Consider the following 19608-nt stretch of genomic DNA (forward strand, 5'->3'; position numbering starts at 1 on the left):
GGTACCGGCAGCAAATGGACCTTGCGCAGCAGGGGGTCTGTGGAGTCAATGTCATGGGTGGCCTTAGTTCTACACAGCCAGCAGCATGCTTGCTGCACAGCCTTGCGTTGGTGGTATAGTGGTGAGCATAGCTGCCTTCCAAGCAGTTGACCCGGGTTCGATTCCCGGCCAACGCAGTCTTCTTCTTTGCGCCCTTGACAAAACACCACAGGGCCAAAGCTCCTTCAAGAAAGCTCCTAAGTTGTCTTGCCTTAGTGACAACAGTGCAAAGATTCCGCCGCATCCCAACAGGCTCCGGCCTCATGCTTTAACTCGCTCAAGGAGTACAGCATTATCCAGGGACAAGGTTCAGCCATTTCAAACACTCATTCACAAACAATCAACTCTGGCACACACACAGCATTGCTAAGTAGCTGGCTACCATTCCAACACCCTCAACTGGCAAGATAACTGGCAGCATTTTGAAGAATGCTAAAGAATTTCTCAACAAGGAATGGAGACTGAAGTCGGAGCCAGAAGAAACAAGCATGTCCCATGATGTCATAGGCCTTTTCACTTGGATACACTTTGCGCAGGCTATTGACATTGTGGGAAACCTCTGCAATGAGGGAAGACTCTTGACAGCCAAAAAGAACTAAAGCTTGACCAAGTGCATTCATTGCTGGCCCTTTGACTCAAGCAAGCCCATTTCAAGTACCCCAATGACTTTTACAGACAGAAACACGCCGCTGCCATGGGATCACTTGTGTTTCCCATTGTAGCTAACCTGTGCATGGAGCAGCTGGACAAGAGAGACTTGAATTGTTCCACGGGGAAAAGACCAAGTCGTTTGTTAAGGCATGTGGATTATACTTGGGTCAAGATTAGAGCATCAGAAACACAAGCTTTTAGTGAACGCATCAAGTCAGTGGACCAATACATCAAGTGTACACGGGAAGAGGCACTGAATAGCAAATGACCCCTTTTGGACGGCGTCTTGCAAGGCAAGGAAGGGGCTGACTTGGGCAGGGAGGTCTCCGGGAAACCTACCCACACAGACCGTTATCTGCCCTTTGACTCACACCACCCACTGGAACACAAGCTGGGGCTTCTTAGGACTCTGCAATATCCGGCTGACATGGTAGCAACAAAAAGAGTCTAAAGACAAAAGAACACAGATGTAACGGCACCCTTGCCAGGGACGCTGGCATGATTGCCCCGGTTTCCCTTTACTTCGCCCCGCAGCCAGGCACACTGTATTTCTTCAGCCACATGCACACACGCGCAAACGCTCCTTGTCTTCAATCACCGGACTTGGGGATGTTTGTTTTTGGAGTTTTCCTGTAGAGCTGGGGACAGGGAATTGTAGTGGGATACTCCAAAATTAGAACTTTTCACACTGAGGACATCTAGCTGATCTCTTAGTTAAGCGGTATTGACGTCCTGACTGGCTTCAGGCCCTCAGGTCCACCCACCTGGGGCCGCATAGCAGCCTGCGCCAGGCGAGGCAGCCTGCCTCCAGCCCAGCTGTTCGGCCCTCTCCCAGGAAAGAGGCTGAGCCCATGTGCTGGCAGAACATACATGCCACTCCCAGCATGCCACTGGAATGCCCCCCCTTGCAAATGGCCAGGGCTGCATCCATATTCATGCTGTTTGTTTGCCTAGCCCCCACCCATGTTCTGGAAAGCTCTCACAGCTTCCCGAAGGCGGGAAGAACTCTGACAAACTCAAACAACATCAGAGAATCATCAGCAGACCCGACTAATCCATCGCAGCAATCTGTTAAGCAGAATACCACACTGAATTGACCTGACAGCCTCTCTGGTAAGCAGAGGCCAACTATACAAATCCTAGCACATGACTAGGAGGGTGCTACCGTGACATCTCAGGAGGGCTTTGAAAGCTTGTGGCTACCCAGACTGGGTCTTGGTTAAAACCTCCGCAAGCTCAGGAAAACAAACTGGGGAGAAGCAGAACACTTGGAGAAATATAGTCATCCCGTATGGAACTGGAGTGTCGGAAAAAGTCAGAAGGATCTTTAAGAAACATCGCATCCCTGTGTACTTCAAGGCCAGCAATACACTGGGACACGAGCTTGTCCATCCACACTATCTGTCTTCCACATTATTAACACCTCTCTCCAGGCCATTTGACATCAATTGACGCCTTTAGCCAGGTCAATCTAGGCACTATTAGCTATGCAGGCTTCCTGACACCCAACAAGGGGATGATGTAACTTGAAAAAGGGCGCCTCCACAATTCTCACACCTCCCCTCCTGTTCCTGGACAATCAACATGGACACATTCCATGGTAATTGGTCTAAGGCCTCTTCAGGTGTGAATAGAAACGCTGGGGTTTGTTCCTGCGAAGAGGTGGCTTGACTAAACTACGAAAGATCTTCAACATTCCAGAAGTAGACCAATTGAATGCGACATATTACTAGTCCGTTTTCAAGGAATGTGGTCAGTGAAGGATCAATTGGCAGCCGTGTGAGGCGAGCCAAAGGACACGCTTTGTCTTCCTAGGTGGGTGTCAGACTTGGCAGCGGTCCCGGCTAAGGTAGTGAGAAAAGGTGAGCGTCCCTGGGTGGGCTCGAACCACCAACCTTTCGGTTAACAGCCGAACGCGCTAACCGATTGCGCCACAGAGACCACACACGGAGTGTGCTTGAACTGGCCCGAAGGAGAAATGAAAGATCAACTCAAGGTGCCTAAAAAGCTTCCCAATTGCACATTTGCAGAGCTGAGGGATTGCCATCTTTCTAAAAGGAAGTGACGCGGGCTAAAAAGCCCTTCCTTCGAGCCGGAATTGAACCAGCGACCTAAGGATTGCTACTTTATCTACTACAGTCCTCCGCTTTACCAGCTGAGCTATCGAAGGGAAGTCGGATGGGTGGGGTAACACGTGACCCCTGCAAATGCAAAGCCAGTGCTGAACACTTTGCATTTGACCTTCTAGGTTGAGGTCTTGCTTGATGCCGCCTCGGCCGATAAGGGCAGATGCCTAGGCAGACGTTACGTGGGAGGCTACGGCTTGACGTATTGCACAGAGAGAAAAGGGTTAGTAAAGAGCCAGCGCATTTTGTTGGGATCCTCCAAAGTCCCGTCAAAAATGGTGATGTACCCTGTGCCCTGACAGCAAGTGAGCAGAATAGTACTTGGAAGCACATTGAGTTTAGCCAAAGGAATTGTGGCGAAAGCTAGGAAAGAGTGGTCAGAGCCTGCTAGCTGTAAGAGGCCTCAAAGCAGCAGAGTGCGGTAACCCGGCTAGCTCAGTCGGTAGAGCATGAGACTCTTAATCTCAGGGTCGTGGGTTCGAGCCCCACGTTGGGCGTGCCTTTTTTTGGCCGAGTCAAAGGCCTTTGCAAAAGGTGTCAGTATCTCCAGTTCCTTCAAGCGCACTGCACAATCACACCTTTACCATATCTAGTGGCTTGGCTTCCTTTCTCTCCACCAATGGGGAAATATTTCTAGCTCATCCTCCTAGAGGTGACTTGGTACGGCAGCAAATGGACCTTGCGCAGCAGGGGGTCTGTGGAGTCAGTGTCATGGGTGGCCTTAGATCTACACAGCCAGCAGCATGCTTGCTGCACAGCCTTGCGTTGGTGGTATAGTGGTGAGCATAGCTGCCTTCCAAGCAGTTGACCCGGGTTCGATTCCCGGCCAACGCAGTCTTCTTCTTTGCGCCCTTGACAAAACACCACAGGGCCAAAGCTCCTTCAAGAAAGCTCCTAAGTTGTCTTGCCTTAGTGACAACAGTGCAAAGATTCCGCCGCATCCCAACAGGCTCCGGCCTCATGCTTTAACTCGCTCAAGGAGTACAGCATTATCCAGGGACAAGGTTCAGCCATTTCAAACACTCATTCACAAACAATCAACTCTGGCACACACACAGCATTGCTAAGTAGCTGGCTACCATTCCAACACCCTCAACTGGCAAGATAACTGGCAGCATTTTGAAGAATGCTAAAGAATTTCTCAACAAGGAATGGAGACTGAAGTCGGAGCCAGAAGAAACAAGCATGTCCCATGATGTCATAGGCCTTTTCACTTGGATACACTTTGCGCAGGCTATTGACATTGTGGGAAACCTCTGCAATGAGGGAAGACTCTTGACAGCCAAAAAGAACTAAAGCTTGACCAAGTGCATTCATTGCTGGCCCTTTGACTCAAGCAAGCCCATTTCAAGTACCCCAATGACTTTTACAGACAGAAACACGCCGCTGCCATGGGATCACTTGTGTTTCCCATTGTAGCTAACCTGTGCATGGAGCAGCTGGACAAGAGAGACTTGAATTGTTCCACGGGGAAAAGACCAAGTCGTTTGTTAAGGCATGTGGATTATACTTGGGTCAAGATTAGAGCATCAGAAACACAAGCTTTTAGTGAACGCATCAAGTCAGTGGACCAATACATCAAGTGTACACGGGAAGAGGCACTGAATAGCAAATGACCCCTTTTGGACGGCGTCTTGCAAGGCAAGGAAGGGGCTGACTTGGGCAGGGAGGTCTCCGGGAAACCTACCCACACAGACCGTTATCTGCCCTTTGACTCACACCACCCACTGGAACACAAGCTGGGGCTTCTTAGGACTCTGCAATATCCGGCTGACATGGTAGCAACAAAAAGAGTCTAAAGACAAAAGAACACAGATGTAACGGCACCCTTGCCAGGGACGCTGGCATGTTTGCCCCGGTTTCCCTTTACTTCGCCCCGCAGCCAGGCACACTGTATTTCTTCAGCCACATACACACACGCGCAAACGCTCCTTGTCTTCAATCACCGGACTTGGGGATGTTTGTTTTTGGAGTTTTCCTGTAGAGCTGGGGACAGGGAATTGTAGTGGGATACTCCAAAATTAGAACTTTTCACACTGAGGACATCTAGCTGATCTCTTAGTTAAGCGGTATTGACGTCCTGACTGGCTTCAGGCCCTCAGGTCCACCCACCTGGGGCCGCATAGCAGCCTGCGCCAGGCGAGGCAGCCTGCCTCCAGCCCAGCTGTTCGGCCCTCTCCCAGGAAAGAGGCTGAGCCCATGTGCTGGCAGAACATACATGCCACTCCCAGCATGCCACTGGAATGCCCCCCCTTGCAAATGGCCAGGGCTGCATCCATATTCATGCTGTTCGTTTGCCTAGCCCCCACCCATGTTCTGGAAAGCTCTCACAGCTTCCCGAAGGCGGGAAGAACTCTGACAAACTCAAACAACATCAGAGAATCATCAGCAGACCCGACTAATCCATCGCAGCAATCTGTTAAGCAGAATACCACACTGAATTGACCTGACAGCCTCTCTGGTAAGCAGAGGCCAACTATACAAATCCTAGCACATGACTAGGAGGGTGCTACCGTGACATCTCAGGAGGGCTTTGAAAGCTTGTGGCTACCCAGACTGGGTCTTGGTTAAAACCTCCGCAAGCTCAGGAAAACAAACTGGGGAGAAGCAGAACACTTGGAGAAATATAGTCATCCCGTATGGAACTGGAGTGTCGGAAAAAGTCAGAAGGATCTTTAAGAAACATCGCATCCCTGTGTACTTCAAGGCCAGCAATACACTGGGACACGAGCTTGTCCATCCACACTATCTGTCTTCCACATTATTAACACCTCTCTCCAGGCCATTTGACATCAATTGACGCCTTTAGCCAGGTCAATCTAGGCACTATTAGCTATGCAGGCTTCCTGACACCCAACAAGGGGATGATGTAACTTGAAAAAGGGCGCCTCCACAATTCTCACACCTCCCCTCCTGTTCCTGGACAATCAACATGGACACATTCCATGGTAATTGGTCTAAGGCCTCTTCAGGTGTGAATAGAAACGCTGGGGTTTGTTCCTGCGAAGAGGTGGCTTGACTAAACTACGAAAGATCTTCAACATTCCAGAAGTAGACCAATTGAATGCGACATATTACTAGTCCGTTTTCAAGGAATGTGGTCAGTGAAGGATCAATTGGCAGCCGTGTGAGGCGAGCCAAAGGACACGCTTTGTCTTCCTAGGTGGGTGTCAGACTTGGCAGCGGTCCCGGCTAAGGTAGTGAGAAAAGGTGAGCGTCCCTGGGTGGGCTCGAACCACCAACCTTTCGGTTAACAGCCGAACGCGCTAACCGATTGCGCCACAGAGACCACACACGGAGTGTGCTTGAACTGGCCCGAAGGAGAAATGAAAGATCAACTCAAGGTGCCTAAAAAGCTTCCCAATTGCACATTTGCAGAGCTGAGGGATTGCCTTCTTTCTAAAAGGAAGTGACGCGGGCTAAAAAGCCCTTCCTTCGAGCCGGAATTGAACCAGCGACCTAAGGATTGCTACTTTATCTACTACAGTCCTCCGCTCTACCAGCTGAGCTATCGAAGGGAAGTCGGATGGGTGGGGTAACACGTGACCCCTGCAAATGCAAAGCCAGTGCTGAACACTTTGCATTTGACCTTCTAGGTTGAGGTCTTGCTTGATGCCGCCTCGGCCGATAAGGGCAGATGCCTGGGCAGACGTTACGTGGGAGGCTACGGCTTGACGTATTGCACAGAGAGAAAAGGGTTAGTAAAGAGCCAGCGCATTTTGTTGGGATCCTCCAAAGTCCCGTCAAAAATGGTGATGTACCCTGTGCCCTGACAGCAAGTGAGCAGAATAGTACTTGGAAGCACATTGAGTTTAGCCAAAGGAATTGTGGCGAAAGCTAGGAAAGAGTGGTCAGAGCCTGCTAGCTGTAAGAGGCCTCAAAGCAGCAGAGTGCGGTAGCCCGGCTAGCTCAGTCGGTAGAGCATGAGACTCTTAATCTCAGGGTCGTGGGTTCGAGCCCCACGTTGGGCGTGCCTTTTTTTGGCCGAGTCAAAGGCCTTTGCAAAAGGTGTCAGTATCTCCAGTTCCTTCAAGCGCACTGCACAATCACACCTTTACCATATCTAGTGGCTTGGCTTCCTTTCTCTCCACCAATGGGGAAATATTTCTAGCTCATCCTCCTAGAGGTGACTTGGTACCGGCAGCAAATGGACCTTGCGCAGCAGGGGGTCTGTGGAGTCAATGTCATGGGTGGCCTTAGTTCTACACAGCCAGCAGCATGCTTGCTGCACAGCCTTGCGTTGGTGGTATAGTGGTGAGCATAGCTGCCTTCCAAGCAGTTGACCCGGGTTCGATTCCTGGCCAACGCAGTCTTCTTCTTTGCGCCCTTGACAAAACACCACAGGGCCAAAGCTCCTTCAAGAAAGCTCCTAAGTTGTCTTGCCTTAGTGACAACAGTGCAAAGATTCCGCCGCATCCCAACAGGCTCCGGCCTCATGCTTTAACTCGCTCAAGGAGTACAGCATTATCCAGGGACAAGGTTCAGCCATTTTAAACACTCATTCACAAACAATCAACTCTGGCACACACACAGCATTGCTAAGTAGCTGGCTACCATTCCAACACCCTCAACTGGCAAGATAACTGGCAGCATTTTGAAGAATGCTAAAGAATTTCTCAACAAGGAATGGAGACTGAAGTCGGAGCCAGAAGAAACAAGCATGTCCCATGATGTCATAGGCCTTTTCACTTGGATACACTTTGCGCAGGCTATTGACATTGTGGGAAACCTCTGCAATGAGGGAAGACTCTTGACAGCCAAAAAGAACTAAAGCTTGACCAAGTGCATTCATTGCTGGCCCTTTGACTCAAGCAAGCCCATTTCAAGTACCCCAATGACTTTTACAGACAGAAACACGCCGCTGCCATGGGATCACTTGTGTTTCCCATTGTAGCTAACCTGTGCATGGAGCAGCTGGACAAGAGAGACTTGAATTGTTCCACGGGGAAAAGACCAAGTCGTTTGTTAAGGCATGTGGATTATACTTGGGTCAAGATTAGAGCATCAGAAACACAAGCTTTTAGTGAACGCATCAAGTCAGTGGACCAATACATCAAGTGTACACGGGAAGAGGCACTGAATAGCAAATGACTCCTTTTGGACGGCGTCTTGCAAGGCAAGGAAGGGGCTGACTTGGGCAGGGAGGTCTCCGGGAAACCTACCCACACAGACCGTTATCTGCCCTTTGACTCACACCACCCACTGGAACACAAGCTGGGGCTTCTTAGGACTCTGCAATATCCGGCTGACATGGTAGCAACAAAAAGAGTCTAAAGACAAAAGAACACAGATGTAACGGCACCCTTGCCAGGGACGCTGGCATGATTGCCCCGGTTTCCCTTTACTTCGCCCCGCAGCCAGGCACACTGTATTTCTTCAGCCACATGCACACACGCGCAAACGCTCCTTGTCTTCAATCACCGGACTTGGGGATGTTTGTTTTTGGAGTTTTCCTGTAGAGCTGGGAACAGGGAATTGTAGTGGGATACTCCAAAATTAGAACTTTTCACACTGAGGACATCTAGCTGATCTCTTAGTTAAGCGGTATTGACGTCCTGACTGGCTTCAGGCCCTCAGGTCCACCCACCTGGGGCCGCATAGCAGCCTGCGCCAGGCGAGGCAGCCTGCCTCCAGCCCAGCTGTTCGGCCCTCTCCCAGGAAAGAGGCTGAGCCCATGTGCTGGCAGAACATACATGCCACTCCCAGCATGCCACTGGAATGCCCCCCCTTGCAAATGGCCAGGGCTGCATCCATATTCATGCTGTTTGTTTGCCTAGCCCCCACCCATGTTCTGGAAAGCTCTCACAGCTTCCCGAAGGCGGGAAGAACTCTGACAAACTCAAACAATATCAGAGAATCATCAGCAGACCCGACTAATCCATCGCAGCAATCTGTTAAGCAGAATACCACACTGAATTGACCTGACAGCCTCTCTGGTAAGCAGAGGCCAACTATACAAATCCTAGCACATGACTAGGAGGGTGCTACCGTGACATCTCAGGAGGGCTTTGAAAGCTTGTGGCTACCCAGACTGGGTCTTGGTTAAAACCTCCGCAAGCTCAGGAAAACAAACTGGGGAGAAGCAGAACACTTGGAGAAATATAGTCATCCCGTATGGAACTGGAGTGTCGGAAAAAGTCAGAAGGATCTTTAAGAAACATCGCATCCCTGTGTACTTCAAGGCCAGCAATACACTGGGACACGAGCTTGTCCATCCACACTATCTGTCTTCCACATTATTAACACCTCTCTCCAGGCCATTTGACATCAATTGACGCCTTTAGCCAGGTCAATCTAGGCACTATTAGCTATGCAGGCTTCCTGACACCCAACAAGGGGATGATGTAACTTGAAAAAGGGCGCCTCCACAATTCTCACACCTCCCCTCCTGTTCCCGGACAATCAACATGGACACATTCCATGGTAATTGGTCTAAGGCCTCTTCAGGTGTGAATAGAAACGCTGGGGTTTGTTCCTGCGAAGAGGTGGCTTGACTAAACTACGAAAGATCTTCAACATTCCAGAAGTAGACCAATTGAATGCGACATATTACTAGTCCGTTTTCAAGGAATGTGGTCAGTGAAGGATCAATTGGCAGCCGTGTGAGGCGAGCCAAAGGACACGCTTTGTCTTCCTAGGTGGGTGTCAGACTTGGCAGCGGTCCCGGCTAAGGTAATGAGAAAAGGTGAGCGTCCCTGGGTGGGCTCGAACCACCCAACCTTTCGGTTAACAGCCGAACGCGCTAAACGATTGCGCCACAGAGACCACACACGGAGCGTGCTTGAACTGGCCCGAAGGAGAAATGAAAGATCAACTCAAGGTGCCTAAAAAGCTTCCCAATTGCACATTTGTAGAGCTGAGGGATTGCCTTCTTTCTAAAAGGAAGTGACGCGGGCTAAAAAGCCCTTCCTTCGAGCCGGAATTGAACCAGCGACCTAAGGACTGCTACTTTATCTACTACAGTCCTCCGCTCTACCAGCTGAGCTATCGAAGGGAAGTCGGATGGGTGGGGTAACACTTGACCCCTGCAAATGCAAAGCCAGTGCTGAACACTTTGCATTTGACCTTCTAGGTTGAGGTCTTGCTTGATGCCGCCTCGGCCGATAAGGGCAGATGCCTAGGCAGACGTTACGTGGGAGGCTACGGCTTGACGTATTGCACAGAGAGAAAAGGGTTAGTAAAGAGCCAGCGCATTTTGTTGGGATCCTCCAAAGTCCCGTCAAAAATGGTGATGTACCCTGTGCCCTGACAGCAAGTGAGCAGAATAGTACTTGGAAGCACATTGAGTTTAGCCAAAGGAATTGTGGCGAAAGCTAGGAAAGAGTGGTCAGAGCCTGCTAGCTGTAAGAGGCCTCAAAGCAGCAGAGTGCGGTAGCCCGGCTAGCTCAGTCGGTAGAGCATGAGACTCTTAATCTCAGGGTCGTGGGTTCGAGCCCCACGTTGGGCGTGCCTTTTTTTGGCCGAGTCAAAGGCCTTTGCAAAAGGTGTCAGTATCTCCAGTTCCTTCAAGCGCACTGCACAATCACACCTTTACCATATCTAGTGGCTTGGCTTCCTTTCTCTCCACCAATGGGGAAATATTTCTAGCTCATCCTCCTAGAGGTGACTTGGTACCGGCAGCAAATGGACCTTGCGCAGCAGGGGGTCTGTGGAGTCAATGTCATGGGTGGCCTTAGTTCTACACAGCCAGCAGCATGCTTGCTGCACAGCCTTGCGTTGGTGGTATAGTGGTGAGCATAGCTGCCTTCCAAGCAGTTGACCCGGGTTCGATTCCTGGCCAACGCAGTCTTCTTCTTTGCGCCCTTGACAAAACACCACAGGGCCAAAGCTCCTTCAAGAAAGCTCCTAAGTTGTCTTGCCTTAGTGACAACAGTGCAAAGATTCCGCCGCATCCCAACAGGCTCCGGCCTCATGCTTTAACTCGCTCAAGGAGTACAGCATTATCCAGGGACAAGGTTCAGCCATTTTAAACACTCATTCACAAACAATCAACTCTGGCACACACACAGCATTGCTAAGTAGCTGGCTACCATTCCAACACCCTCAACTGGCAAGATAACTGGCAGCATTTTGAAGAATGCTAAAGAATTTCTCAACAAGGAATGGAGACTGAAGTCGGAGCCAGAAGAAACAAGCATGTCCCATGATGTCATAGGCCTTTTCACTTGGATACACTTTGCGCAGGCTATTGACATTGTGGGAAACCTCTGCAATGAGGGAAGACTCTTGACAGCCAAAAAGAACTAAAGCTTGACCAAGTGCATTCATTGCTGGCCCTTTGACTCAAGCAAGCCCATTTCAAGTACCCCAATGACTTTTACAGACAGAAACACGCCGCTGCCATGGGATCACTTGTGTTTCCCATTGTAGCTAACCTGTGCATGGAGCAGCTGGACAAGAGAGACTTGAATTGTTCCACGGGGAAAAGACCAAGTCCTTTGTTAAGGCATGTGGATTATACTTGGGTCAAGATTAGAGCATCAGAAACACAAGCTTTTAGTGAACGCATCAAGTCAGTGGACCAATACATCAAGTGTACACGGGAAGAGGCACTGAATAGCAAATGACTCCTTTTGGACGGCGTCTTGCAAGGCAAGGAAGGGGCTGACTTGGGCAGGGAGGTCTCCGGGAAACCTACCCACACAGACCGTTATCTGCCCTTTGACTCACACCACCCACTGGAACACAAGCTGGGGCTTCTTAGGACTCTGCAATATCCGGCTGACATGGTAGCAACAAAAAGAGTCTAAAGACAAAAGAACACAGATGTAACGGCACCCTTGCCAGGGACGCTGGCATGATTGCCCCGGTTTCCCTTTACTTCGCCCCGCAGCCAGGCACACTGTATTTCTTCAGCCACATGCACACACGCGCAAACGCTCCTTGTCTTCAATCACCGGACTTGGGGATGTTTGTTTTTGGAGTTTTCCTGTAGAGCTGGGAACAGGGAATTGTAGTGGGATACTCCAAAATTAGAACTTTTCACACTGAGGACATCTAGCTGATCTCTTAGTTAAGCGGTATTGACGTCCTGACTGGCTTCAGGCCCTCAGGTCCACCCACCTGGGGCCGCATAGCAGCCTGCGCCAGGCGAGGCAGCCTGCCTCCAGCCCAGCTGTTCGGCCCTCTCCCAGGAAAGAGGCTGAGCCCATGTGCTGGCAGAACATACATGCCACTCCCAGCATGCCACTGGAATGCCCCCCCTTGCAAATGGCCAGGGCTGCATCCATATTCATGCTGTTTGTTTGCCTAGCCCCCACCCATGTTCTGGAAAGCTCTCACAGCTTCCCGAAGGCGGGAAGAACTCTGACAAACTCAAACAATATCAGAGAATCATCAGCAGACCCGACTAATCCATCGCAGCAATCTGTTAAGCAGAATACCACACTGAATTGACCTGACAGCCTCTCTGGTAAGCAGAGGCCAACTATACAAATCCTAGCACATGACTAGGAGGGTGCTACCGTGACATCTCAGGAGGGCTTTGAAAGCTTGTGGCTACCCAGACTGGGTCTTGGTTAAAACCTCCGCAAGCTCAGGAAAACAAACTGGGGAGAAGCAGAACACTTGGAGAAATATAGTCATCCCGTATGGAACTGGAGTGTCGGAAAAAGTCAGAAGGATCTTTAAGAAACATCGCATCCCTGTGTACTTCAAGGCCAGCAATACACTGGGACACGAGCTTGTCCATCCACACTATCTGTCTTCCACATTATTAACACCTCTCTCCAGGCCATTTGACATCAATTGACGCCTTTAGCCAGGTCAATCTAGGCACTATTAGCTATGCAGGCTTCCTGACACCCAACAAGGGGATGATGTAACTTGAAAAAGGGCGCCTCCACAATTCTCACACCTCCCCTCCTGTTCCTGGACAATCAACATGGACACATTCCATGGTAATTGGTCTAAGGCCTCTTCAGGTGTGAATAGAAACGCTGGGGTTTGTTCCTGCGAAGAGGTGGCTTGACTAAACTACGAAAGATCTTCAACATTCCAGAAGTAGACCAATTGAATGCGACATATTACTAGTCCGTTTTCAAGGAATGTGGTCAGTGAAGGATCAATTGGCAGCCGTGTGAGGCGAGCCAAAGGACACGCTTTGTCTTCCTAGGTGGGTATCAGACTTGGCAGCGGTCCCGGCTAAGGTAGTGAGAAAAGGTGAGCGTCCCTGGGTGGGCTCGAACCACCAACCTTTCGGTTAACAGCCGAACGCGCTAACCAATTGCGCCACAGAGACCACACACGGAATGTGCTTGAACTGGCCCGAAGGAGAAATGAAAGATCAACTCAAGGTGCCTAAAAAGCTTCCCAATTGCACATTTGCAGAGCTGAGGGATTGCCTTCTTTCTAAAAGGAAGTGACGCGGGCTAAAAAGCCCATCCTTCGAGCCGGAATTGAACCAGCGACCTAAGGATTGCTACTTTATCTACTACAGTCCTCCGCTCTACCAGCTGAGCTATCGAAGGGAAGTCGGATGGGTGGGGTAACACGTGACCCCTGCAAATGCAAAGCCAGTGCTGAACACTTTGCATTTGACCTTCTAGGTTGAGGTCTTGCTTGATGCCGCCTCGGCCGATAAGGGCAGATGCCTAGGCAGACGTTACGTGGGAGGCTACGGCTTGACGTATTGCACAGAGAGAAAAGGGTTAGTAAAGAGCCAGCGCATTTTGTTGGGATCCTCCAAAGTCCCGTCAAAAATGGTGATGTACCCTGTGCCCTGACAGCAAGTGAGCAGAATAGTACTTGGAAGCACATTGAGTTTAGCCAAAGGAATTGTGGCGAAAGCTAGGAAAGAGTGGTCAGAGCCTGCTAGCTGTAAGAGGCCTCAAAGCAGCAGAGTGCGGTAGCCCGGCTAGCTCAGTCGGTAGAGCATGAGACTCTTAATCTCAGGGTCGTGGGTTCGAGCCCCACGTTGGGTGTGCCTTTTTTTGGCCGAGTCAAAGGCCTTTGCAAAAGGTGTCAGTATCTCCAGTTCCTTCAAGCGCACTGCACAATCACACCTTTACCATATCTAGTGGCTTGGCTTCCTTTCTCTCCACCAATGGGGAAATATTTCTAGCTCATCCTCCTAGAGGTGACTTGGTACGGCAGCAAATGGACCTTGCGCAGCAGGGGGTCTGTGGAGTCAGTGTCATGGGTGGCCTTAGATCTACACAGCCAGCAGCATGCTTGCTGCACAGCCTTGCGTTGGTGGTATAGTGGTGAGCATAGCTGCCTTCCAAGCAGTTGACCCGGGTTCGATTCCCGGCCAACGCAGTCTTCTTCTTTGCGCCCTTGACAAAACACCACAGGGCCAAAGCTCCTTCAAGAAAGCTCCTAAGTTGTCTTGCCTTAGTGACAACAGTGCAAAGATTCCGCCGCATCCCAACAGGCTCCGGCCTCATGCTTTAACTCGCTCAAGGAGTACAGCATTATCCAGGGACAAGGTTCAGCCATTTCAAACACTCATTCACAAACAATCAACTCTGGCACACACACAGCATTGCTAAGTAGCTGGCTACCATTCCAACACCCTCAACTGGCAAGATAACTGGCAGCATTTTGAAGAATGCTAAAGAATTTCTCAACAAGGAATGGAGACTGAAGTCGGAGCCAGAAGAAACAAGCATGTCCCATGATGTCATAGGCCTTTTCACTTGGATACACTTTGCGCAGGCTATTGACATTGTGGGAAACCTCTGCAATGAGGGAAGACTCTTGACAGCCAAAAAGAACTAAAGCTTGACCAAGTGCATTCATTGCTGGCCCTTTGACTCAAGCAAGCCCATTTCAAGTACCCCAATGACTTTTACAGACAGAAACACGCCGCTGCCATGGGATCACTTGTGTTTCCCATTGTAGCTAACCTGTGCATGGAGCAGCTGGACAAGAGAGACTTGAATTGTTCCACGGGGAAAAGACCAAGTCGTTTGTTAAGGCATGTGGATTATACTTGGGTCAAGATTAGAGCATCAGAAACACAAGCTTTTAGTGAACGCATCAAGTCAGTGGACCAATACATCAAGTGTACACGGGAAGAGGCACTGAATAGCAAATGACCCCTTTTGGACGGCGTCTTGCAAGGCAAGGAAGGGGCTGACTTGGGCAGGGAGGTCTCCGGGAAACCTACCCACACAGACCGTTATCTGCCCTTTGACTCACACCACCCACTGGAACACAAGCTGGGGCTTCTTAGGACTCTGCAATATCCGGCTGACATGGTAGCAACGAAAAGAGTCTAAAGACAAAAGAACACAGATGTAACGGCACCCTTGCCAGGGACGCTGGCATGTTTGCCCCGGTTTCCCTTTACTTCGCCCCGCAGCCAGGCACACTGTATTTCTTCAGCCACATGCACACACGCGCAAACGCTCCTTGTCTTCAATCACCGGACTTGGGGATGTTTGTTTTTGGAGTTTTCCTGTAGAGCTGGGGACAGGGAATTGTAGTGGGATACTCCAAAATTAGAACTTTTCACACTGAGGACATCTAGCTGATCTCTTAGTTAAGCGGTATTGACGTCCTGACTGGCTTCAGGCCCTCAGGTCCACCCACCTGGGGCCGCATAGCAGCCTGCGCCAGGCGAGGCAGCCTGCCTCCAGCCCAGCTGTTCGGCCCTCTCCCAGGAAAGAGGCTGAGCCCATGTGCTGGCAGAACATACATGCCACTCCCAGCATGCCACTGGAATGCCCCCCCTTGCAAATGGCCAGGGCTGCATCCATATTCATGCTGTTCGTTTGCCTAGCCCCCACCCATGTTCTGGAAAGCTCTCACAGCTTCCCGAAGGCGGGAAGAACTCTGACAAACTCAAACAACATCAGAGAATCATCAGCAGACCCGACTAATCCATCGCAGCAATCTGTTAAGCAGAATACCACACTGAATTGACCTGACAGCCTCTCTGGTAAGCAGAGGCCAACTATACAAATCCTAGCACATGACTAGGAGGGTGCTACCGTGACATCTCAGGAGGGCTTTGAAAGCTTGTGGCTACCCAGACTGGGTCTTGGTTAAAACCTCCGCAAGCTCAGGAAAACAAACTGGGGAGAAGCAGAACACTTGGAGAAATATAGTCATCCCGTATGGAACTGGAGTGTCGGAAAAAGTCAGAAGGATCTTTAAGAAACATCGCATCCCTGTGTACTTCAAGGCCAGCAATACACTGGGACACGAGCTTGTCCATCCACACTATCTGTCTTCCACATTATTAACACCTCTCTCCAGGCCATTTGACATCAATTGACGCCTTTAGCCAGGTCAATCTAGGCACTATTAGCTATGCAGGCTTCCTGACACCCAACAAGGGGATGATGTAACTTGAAAAAGGGCGCCTCCACAATTCTCACACCTCCCCTCCTGTTCCTGGACAATCAACATGGACACATTCCATGGTAATTGGTCTAAGGCCTCTTCAGGTGTGAATAGAAACGCTGGGGTTTGTTCCTGCGAAGAGGTGGCTTGACTAAACTACGAAAGATCTTCAACATTCCAGAAGTAGACCAATTGAATGCGACATATTACTAGTCCGTTTTCAAGGAATGTGGTCAGTGAAGGATCAATTGGCAGCCGTGTGAGGCGAGCCAAAGGACACGCTTTGTCTTCCTAGGTGGGTGTCAGACTTGGCAGCGGTCCCGGCTAAGGTAATGAGAAAGGGTGAGCGTCCCTGGGTGGGCTCGAACCACCAACCTTTCGGTTAACAGCCGAACGCGCTAACCGATTGCGCCACAGAGACCACACACGGAGCGTGCTTGAACTGGCCCGAAGGAGAAATGAAAGATCAACTCAAGGTGCCTAAAAAGCTTCCCAATTGCACATTTATAGAGCTGAGGGATTGCCTTCTTTCTAAAAGGAAGTGACGCGGGCTAAGAAGCCCTTCCTTCGAGCCGGAATTGAACCAGCGACCTAAGGATTGCTACTTTATCTACTACAGTCCTCCGCTCTACCAGCTGAGCTATCGAAGGGAAGTCGGATGGGTGGGGTAACACGTGACCCCTGCAAATGCAAAGCCAGTGCTGAACACTTTGCATTTGACCTTCTAGGTTGAGGTCTTGCTTGATGCCGCCTCGGCCGATAAGGGCAGATGCCTAGGCAGACGTTACGTGGGAGGCTACGGCTTGACGTATTGCACAGAGAGAAAAGGGTTAGTAAAGAGCCAGCGCATTTTGTTGGGATCCTCCAAAGTCCCGTCAAAAATGGTGATGTACCCTGTGCCCTGACAGCAAGTGAGCAGAATAGTACTTGGAAGCACATTGAGTTTAGCCAAAGGAATTGTGGCGAAAGCTAGGAAAGAGTGGTCAGAGCCTGCTAGCTGTAAGAGGCCTCAAAGCAGCAGCGTGCGGTAGCCCGGCTAGCTCAGTCGGTAGAGCATGAGACTCTTAATCTCAGGGTCGTGGGTTCGAGCCCCACGTTGGGCGTGCCTTTTTTTGGCCGAGTCAAAGGCCTTTGCAAAAGGTGTCAGTATCTCCAGTTCCTTCAAGCGCACTGCACAATCACACCTTTACCATATCTAGTGGCTTGGCTTCCTTTCTCTCCACCAATGGGGAAATATTTCTAGCTCATCCTCCTAGAGGTGACTTGGTACCGGCAGCAAATGGACCTTGCGCAGCAGGGGGTCTGTGGAGTCAATGTCATGGGTGGCCTTAGTTCTACACAGCCAGCAGCATGCTTGCTGCACAGCCTTGCGTTGGTGGTATAGTGGTGAGCATAGCTGCCTTCCAAGCAGTTGACCCGGGTTCGATTCCCGGCCAACGCAGTCTTCTTCCTTGCGCCCTTGACAAAACACCACAGGGCCAAAGCTCCTTCAAGAAAGCTCCTAAGTTGTCTTGCCTTAGTGACAACAGTGCAAAGATTCCGCCGCATCCCAACAGGCTCCGGCCTCATGCTTTAACTCGCTCAAGGAGTACAGCATTATCCAGGGACAAGGTTCAGCCATTTCAAACACTCATTCACAAACAATCAACTCTGGCACACACACAGCATTGCTAAGTAGCTGGCTACCATTCCAACACCCTCAACTGGCAAGATAACTGGCAGCATTTTGAAGAATGCTAAAGAATTTCTCAACAAGGAATGGAGACTGAAGTCGGAGCCAGAAGAAACAAGCATGTCCCATGATGTCATAGGCCTTTTCACTTGGATACACTTTGCGCAGGCTATTGACATTGTGGGAAACCTCTGCAATGAGGGAAGACTCTTGACAGCCAAAAAGAACTAAAGCTTGACCAAGTGCATTCATTGCTGGCCCTTTGACTCAAGCAAGCCCATTTCAAGTACCCCAATGACTTTTACAGACAGAAACACGCCGCTGCCATGGGATCACTTGTGTTTCCCATTGTAGCTAACCTGTGCATGGAGCAGCTGGACAAGAGAGACTTGAATTGTTCCACGGGGAAAAGACCAAGTCGTTTGTTAAGGCATGTGGATTATACTTGGGTCAAGATTAGAGCATCAGAAACACAAGCTTTTAGTGAACGCATCAAGTCAGTGGACCAATACATCAAGTGTACACGGGAAGAGGCACTGAATAGCAAATGACCCCTTTTGGACGGCGTCTTGCAAGGCAAGGAAGGGGCTGACTTGGGCAGGGAGGTCTCCGGGAAACCTACCCACACAGACCGTTATCTGCCCTTTGACTCACACCACCCACTGGAACACAAGCTGGGGCTTCTTAGGACTCTGCAATATCCGGCTGACATGGTAGCAACAAAAAGAGTCTAAAGACAAAAGAACACAGATGTAACGGCACCCTTGCCAGGGACGCTGGCATGTTTGCCCCGGTTTCCCTTTACTTCGCCCCGCAGCCAGGCACACTGTATTTCTTCAGCCACATGCACACACGCGCAAACGCTCCTTGTCTTCAATCACCGGACTTGGGGATGTTTGTTTTTGGAGTTTTCCTGTAGAGCTGGGGACAGGGAATTGTAGTGGGATACTCCAAAATTAGAACTTTTCACACTGAGGACATCTAGCTGATCTCTTAGTTAAGCGGTATTGACGTCCTGACTGGCTTCAGGCCCTCAGGTCCACCCACCTGGGGCCGCATAGCAGCCTGCGCCAGGCGAGGCAGCCTGCCTCCAGCCCAGCTGTTCGGCCCTCTCCCAGGAAAGAGGCTGAGCCCATGTGCTGGCAGAACATACATGCCACTCCCAGCATGCCACTGGAATGCCCCCCCTTGCAAATGGCCAGGGCTGCATCCATATTCATGCTGTTCGTTTGCCTAGCCCCCACCCATGTTCTGGAAAGCTCTCACAGCTTCCCGAAGGCGGGAAGAACTCTGACAAACTCAAACAACATCAGAGAATCATCAGCAGACCCGACTAATCCATCGCAGCAATCTGTTAAGCAGAATACCACACTGAATTGACCTGACAGCCTCTCTGGTAAGCAGAGGCCAACTATACAAATCCTAGCACATGACTAGGAGGGTGCTACCGTGACATCTCAGGAGGGCTTTGAAAGCTTGTGGCTACCCAGACTGGGTCTTGGTTAAAACCTCCGCAAGCTCAGGAAAACAAACTGGGGAGAAGCAGAACACTTGGAGAAATATAGTCATCCCGTATGGAACTGGAGTGTCGGAAAAAGTCAGAAGGATCTTTAAGAAACATCGCATCCCTGTGTACTTCAAGGCCAGCAATACACTGGGACACGAGCTTGTCCATCCACACTATCTGTCTTCCACATTATTAACACCTCTCTCCAGGCCATTTGACATCAATTGACGCCTTTAGCCAGGTCAATCTAGGCACTATTAGCTATGCAGGCTTCCTGACACCCAACAAGGGGATGATGTAACTTGAAAAAGGGCGCCTCC

General features: G+C 50.4%; 15 non-coding genes across 15 annotated transcripts; 7 read left to right on the forward strand and 8 right to left on the reverse strand.

Moving 5' to 3' along the window:
- Window positions 1-104: 104 nt before the first annotated feature.
- On the forward strand, window positions 105-176 carry TRNAG-UCC (transfer RNA glycine (anticodon UCC)). The gene has a single exon. It is a non-coding gene; the product is annotated as a tRNA-Gly (tRNA).
- A 2381-nt stretch (window positions 177-2557) lies between these two features.
- On the reverse strand, window positions 2558-2631 carry TRNAN-GUU (transfer RNA asparagine (anticodon GUU)). Its single transcript has one exon. It is a non-coding gene; the product is annotated as a tRNA-Asn (tRNA).
- Window positions 2632-2773: 142 nt separating this feature from the next.
- On the reverse strand, window positions 2774-2860 carry TRNAY-GUA (transfer RNA tyrosine (anticodon GUA)). Its single transcript is given in 2 exon segments — window positions 2774-2809; window positions 2824-2860. It is a non-coding gene; the product is annotated as a tRNA-Tyr (tRNA).
- Window positions 2861-3578: 718 nt separating this feature from the next.
- TRNAG-UCC (transfer RNA glycine (anticodon UCC)) lies at window positions 3579-3650 on the forward strand. Its single transcript has one exon. It is a non-coding gene; the product is annotated as a tRNA-Gly (tRNA).
- Window positions 3651-6031: 2381 nt separating this feature from the next.
- TRNAN-GUU (transfer RNA asparagine (anticodon GUU)) lies at window positions 6032-6105 on the reverse strand. Its single transcript has one exon. It is a non-coding gene; the product is annotated as a tRNA-Asn (tRNA).
- A 142-nt stretch (window positions 6106-6247) lies between these two features.
- On the reverse strand, window positions 6248-6334 carry TRNAY-GUA (transfer RNA tyrosine (anticodon GUA)). The gene is given in 2 exon segments: window positions 6248-6283; window positions 6298-6334. It is a non-coding gene; the product is annotated as a tRNA-Tyr (tRNA).
- Window positions 6335-6714: 380 nt separating this feature from the next.
- On the forward strand, window positions 6715-6787 carry TRNAK-CUU (transfer RNA lysine (anticodon CUU)). The gene has a single exon. It is a non-coding gene; the product is annotated as a tRNA-Lys (tRNA).
- A 3403-nt stretch (window positions 6788-10190) lies between these two features.
- Window positions 10191-10263, forward strand: TRNAK-CUU (transfer RNA lysine (anticodon CUU)). The gene has a single exon. It is a non-coding gene; the product is annotated as a tRNA-Lys (tRNA).
- A 2719-nt stretch (window positions 10264-12982) lies between these two features.
- Window positions 12983-13056, reverse strand: TRNAN-GUU (transfer RNA asparagine (anticodon GUU)). Its single transcript has one exon. It is a non-coding gene; the product is annotated as a tRNA-Asn (tRNA).
- A 142-nt stretch (window positions 13057-13198) lies between these two features.
- Window positions 13199-13285, reverse strand: TRNAY-GUA (transfer RNA tyrosine (anticodon GUA)). Its single transcript is given in 2 exon segments — window positions 13199-13234; window positions 13249-13285. It is a non-coding gene; the product is annotated as a tRNA-Tyr (tRNA).
- Window positions 13286-14003: 718 nt separating this feature from the next.
- Window positions 14004-14075, forward strand: TRNAG-UCC (transfer RNA glycine (anticodon UCC)). Its single transcript has one exon. It is a non-coding gene; the product is annotated as a tRNA-Gly (tRNA).
- Window positions 14076-16456: 2381 nt separating this feature from the next.
- TRNAN-GUU (transfer RNA asparagine (anticodon GUU)) lies at window positions 16457-16530 on the reverse strand. Its single transcript has one exon. It is a non-coding gene; the product is annotated as a tRNA-Asn (tRNA).
- A 142-nt stretch (window positions 16531-16672) lies between these two features.
- On the reverse strand, window positions 16673-16759 carry TRNAY-GUA (transfer RNA tyrosine (anticodon GUA)). Its single transcript is given in 2 exon segments — window positions 16673-16708; window positions 16723-16759. It is a non-coding gene; the product is annotated as a tRNA-Tyr (tRNA).
- Window positions 16760-17139: 380 nt separating this feature from the next.
- TRNAK-CUU (transfer RNA lysine (anticodon CUU)) lies at window positions 17140-17212 on the forward strand. Its single transcript has one exon. It is a non-coding gene; the product is annotated as a tRNA-Lys (tRNA).
- A 266-nt stretch (window positions 17213-17478) lies between these two features.
- Window positions 17479-17550, forward strand: TRNAG-UCC (transfer RNA glycine (anticodon UCC)). The gene has a single exon. It is a non-coding gene; the product is annotated as a tRNA-Gly (tRNA).
- Window positions 17551-19608: the final 2058 nt, after the last annotated feature.

Source organism: Staurois parvus, unplaced genomic scaffold, assembly GCF_062004578.1.
Source record: "Staurois parvus isolate SC_StPar_1 unplaced genomic scaffold, SC_StPar_1.0 ptg002404l, whole genome shotgun sequence".
Classification (NCBI taxonomy): Eukaryota; Metazoa; Chordata; class Amphibia; order Anura; family Ranidae; genus Staurois; species Staurois parvus.